Source organism: Rhinopithecus bieti, unplaced genomic scaffold, assembly GCF_001698545.2.
Source record: "Rhinopithecus bieti isolate Rb0 unplaced genomic scaffold, ASM169854v2 scaffold_62795, whole genome shotgun sequence".
Taxonomy (NCBI): Eukaryota; Metazoa; Chordata; class Mammalia; order Primates; family Cercopithecidae; genus Rhinopithecus; species Rhinopithecus bieti.
The window spans coordinates 1,419,174-1,423,690 of record NW_016824245.1 but is presented as its reverse complement, the minus strand read 5'-3'; the positions used below and the strand labels follow the sequence as shown (position 1 = coordinate 1,423,690).

General features: G+C 38.4%; 1 long non-coding RNA gene across 1 annotated transcript in view; it reads right to left on the bottom strand.

Moving 5' to 3' along the window:
- Positions 1–3,984: 3,984 nt before the first annotated feature.
- LOC108522121 (uncharacterized) overlaps positions 3,985–4,517 on the bottom strand; it is a 17,358-nt gene continuing 16,825 nt past the window's right edge. Inside the window, exon 5 of the long non-coding RNA XR_001883372.1 lies at positions 3,985–4,377. This is a non-coding gene — a long non-coding RNA (uncharacterized LOC108522121). The remainder of the gene's footprint in view (positions 4,378–4,517) is intronic.

Sequence of the window (4,517 nt, the reverse complement as noted above, 5' to 3'; positions counted from 1 at the left end):
CACAGAAAGAAGCAAAAATCTCTTAAATTTCAGTTTCTAGACATATTTGCTAAACAATATATGATTCCCTCTTCAAAAGACTATAGCAACTTACTGCTCTGAATGATATATCTTACCTTCTTATTGCCTGGGACTTGTCTGCCTCAAATGAAAAGTACATGATTTATCCAAAAATATTCATCAGCAGGACAGTGAAGTAATTAGGAACCTATTATTTTGCCAGCAGGGACCAGAGTATGAATTTTAAGCTTGCTGCTAATTGGATAACTTCAGGTATCCAGTGTATCTGAACTTCATCCTTAAAATTTAAATTATTGTAATAGTAGCCACCATTTAAAACGAATGAAGATTACATGAGATAATACAAGCAATGTCTGATATTCAGTGTTCAATAAATGCTGGCCATTACTATCTATTAGCCTTTCATTTATCTGGAGCATTTTGGTTCTTGTAGCAGTACAGTTCCCACCTAAACTGAAATCCTAGATCATGGTATGTGGTTCTTCCTCATCACATCTGTCAGACTTGGTCGAGAATAAGAACACAGCACAGAACCTCTTCAGACGACTGCTGCCTCTGCTTTCAGACGACTACTGCCTCTGCCTTCAGAAATGTCGCTGCTCTGAAGATAGTGCATAGGGAAGGAGTTAATGGCAAGTTACTGAGCTGGAAATAAAGGGGTAGAAAGAATGCCTTTATGGGCACATGAGTTTTCAAAACCTCTCAGCATATCTATGGGACTTTATTTGGAACCAGTGCCATCTGTTTACCGATGTCTCTGACAGAAATGTGTCCATGAATTTGGACCCTTCTTTTTTTTCCCCCTCAGCTGTGCAGTGTGGCCAGATGTTCTTGTGTTTCAGAAGCAGCCACATCCATCAAGCTCTTTCAGGCCTGGATCGTTCATGCTTATGTAACTTCATTTCTCCAGCAGTGAGACTAGTGTGCTTGTTTACCCACTTTTTTTTTTTCCTTATTTTTTTCTCACATTGCTTTAAATTAAATTAAAAGCCAGCACTGTCACTAATTAACCAAGAGTGGCACATTTGTAAACCTGGATTTGCCTGGTTGCCAGTAGAGAAAAATCCCTCTGCACTCTGCCAAAACCGTGTTTACCAGGCACCATTGGTGTCTTGGCAATGCTGCTTGGGTTTTGTCAGAACATAATGTAGCTGTGTAAAAGATGTCCTTCGGAGATGTTAGCTGACTTGCCTTGTTCCCAGGCTTAAATATGCTGTGAACTAATTAACACCAGCGTGAGAGTAAACACTCAAATATCGTTACCTTGCGAATAACAGCACACAAATTTCTGTGCATGGGTTTCTGTCTCCTAAAAAAGAATGATGATGGTTGTTATCACAGGAAGAGAAAATATTGGGAAAGTAAAGCATTGGCATCTGCTAACCGGCATTCTCTTATCCCAGTTTCTAACAATCTTAAATCTCTGGGGTAGAGCCATATTCTTCGAAATGTGTGTCATAAGTATTGCAGACTTGGACACAGAAGAGGGAACTGTGACTTTGGGGGCAAATGTGCTATTAAGAAGGTTTGAGAGGGTAACTTGAATTCATGCTAGAAAGAAGAATTTTTTTGCCTTCTCTGTCTTCCTTCTGACAACAGAAGAGCTCTACCGACAACAGGGTCACTTGAGTTCAGGGACTTTTGACTGAAGATGACCTTATTGCTTGGGAACAGCCCGGGGTTGACACCTTCTGGGCTGTGGAGTAAACAAATATGCTTACTTCCTCTGATCCTTGATCTGAAATGACTGACAGTGGGAATTGGAGATTCCAAGTGCCCAAAAGAAGTGAAGTTGAAGAGGAGAACAGAGACCAGTTTTATTGAAAATGCTTATTTTACACATTACAATGAAAGTATTCACTTTTTTTCTTAAAACGTCATTTTGTCTAGAAACACAGAATAAAAATCACCTTTATATGTATACTCTATAACAATGCTGCTCAGTAGAACTTTCTGTGAAATGGAAATGCTTTCTGTGCTGATGTGGCCATTGAGCCCTTGAAGTGAGCTAGTATGACTGAGAGTTAGATATTTACTGTAATCTTAGTTAATTTAAATGCGAGTCATCACTTGCAGCTGTGGCTACTGTATTGGGTGGCATAGCTGCTCTACGACGTATGAACTATGACATTGTTTTTATTTTTGCAAACCTTTTTTATGTTTGGCATAATAGAAGATGGCTGATTCTCATATCTGTTTCTGCATTCTACCTGTTATAATAGTTTTTGCTGAAGTTTATGAAGAAAATATGACCATGCCCAGATATATGCTTGGAAAGGGAGATATAAACTCAAGAATTAAGATTTGATTGTTTCTTTTGGCCAGAACTGCCATCTTCCAGTAATTCACCAAAATGACGAACACAAAGGGAAAGAGGAGAGGCACCTGATAATGTTCTCTAGACCTTTTAGAAAACATGGAGTTGTTCCTTTGGCTACGTATATGCAAATCTATAAGGTGATATTGTAGACATCAAGGGAATGGGTACTGTTCAAAAAGGAATGCCCACAATGTCACCATGGCAAAACTGGGAGAGTCTACAATGTTCCCCAGCATGCTGTAACATTGTTGTAAACAAACAAGTTAAGGGTAAGATTCTTGCCAAGAGAATTAATGTGCGTATTGAGCACATTAAGCACTGTAAGAGCTGAGATAGCTTCCTGAAACGCGTCAAGGAAAATGATCAGAAAAAGAAAGAAGCCAAAGAGAAAGGTCCCCGGGTTCAACTGAAGCGCCAGCCTGCTCCACCCAGAGAAGCACAATGTGTGAGAATCAATGGGAAGGAGCCTGAGCTGCTGGAACCTCTTCTCTATGAATTCATGGCCTCGTAGGTGTTAAAAAAATAAAAGACCTCTAGTCTGCAAAAATGTTTCTCTTCATTGAGTAGAAGTATGGTGTCCTCTCCCCCAAAGCAATATTTAAAGCAAATTTTAATTGTGTCCTAATTCATTAAGTAATGTCTTTACTATTCAAATTTAATGTATTTCTTGCTGAAAGACATGAGGTAGCTTACTGTGCAACAAATTATTCAATTGGTTAGAAAATGACCAGGTATTAAGTATGAAATATTTGTACTGGTTTGAAGATAGTACCTTGATAGTACCTTCATCAAGGAAGAAATAAAATAATTCACAAAAATTTTTAAAAAAAGATTTGATAAAATTAACAACGTTTACTGCCTTATGAAAGACTTTCTGTTGAGACAGATCCTTACTCTGTTGCCCAGGCTGGAGCGCAATGGCACAATCACGAATCACTGAAGCTTCTACCTGCTGGGCTCAAACGATCCTCCCACCTCAGCCTCTTGAGTAGCTGGGACTGCAGGCATGCACCACCACATGCTACTAATTTTTAGAAATTTTTTTGTAGAGACAGGATCTCATTATGTTGCCCAGGCTAGTCTCAAACTACTGGGCTCAAATGATTCTCCCACTTCAGCCTCCCAAAGTGCTGGGATTACAGGCGTGAGCCACTGCACAAGGCCAAAAGATGTTTTTAAATTAGATTAGCTTTGCAAAATATCTTTCAGTGCCACTACCTTCATTCACACAGGCACCAGCAGTTTTACCAACCATTGCATTTGTACCAATAGTACAAATGTCAATGTTATAAGTAAAAACAAGTAACACCAAAGTATTATCTTATAAATAGTTTAGACTTCTCAGGTCCTTTAGAAGAGTATCAGGAACCCCTAGAATTCTGCAGACCCCACTTTTAGAAGTGCTCTAGAATCTTCTAGTCTTCCCCATCCTGCACTCCCCTCCTACCCACCCAATCAAACACACATACCACCCTTTTATCTAACAGAACAACTTAGCTCTATTCTTGGAGACCTTGGAACCAACCAATAACAAGGATCTCGATTTTTCCCCCAAGCAATTAAGTTATATTTCCCAACAAACATAATTCCCACCTTAAAAGGAATTCTGGTGCCATTTGTAAGAATTATTATACTCCTTGTTTACCCTCTCCCATACAAACATCTGTAAATTTTTATTTCATCCCCAAGCTAGTACTTTCAACCTGTCTGCTGGAAAAATCCACCAGGATATGTACTTGTAAATAATTATCTGTTTCTTTGTTTCCTTTTTGATCTGTTTCTGCTGTAATACAGTGAGTTTATTGCAAGAAAATTGAGTTTATTTTATAAATATTAACTGGATGGATAGATGCATGATATACCAGCTGTGCCTATCGATCCCTCTCCCGCAATGACTTGCTTCTCTTCTTGTTTCAGTTTTCTTAATGGTTCTCCCTTCCACGCGTTCACTGAGTACTCACTTGATCTAAGCATCCTCTTCAAACATTTCCTCTTCTTCTGCATAATATATGTGAAAATCATGAGACATAGCTGTCCTTAGAGAGAAAGAAAATGCATGACTACATGCCATTTGGGTAGATTGTTACCAGGTTATTGTGAGTAAAATATCTGTCAAATTGGTTTTGTTTTTTTTTTTTTTTTTTTTTTTTTTTTTTTTTTTTTTTTTTTTTTTTTT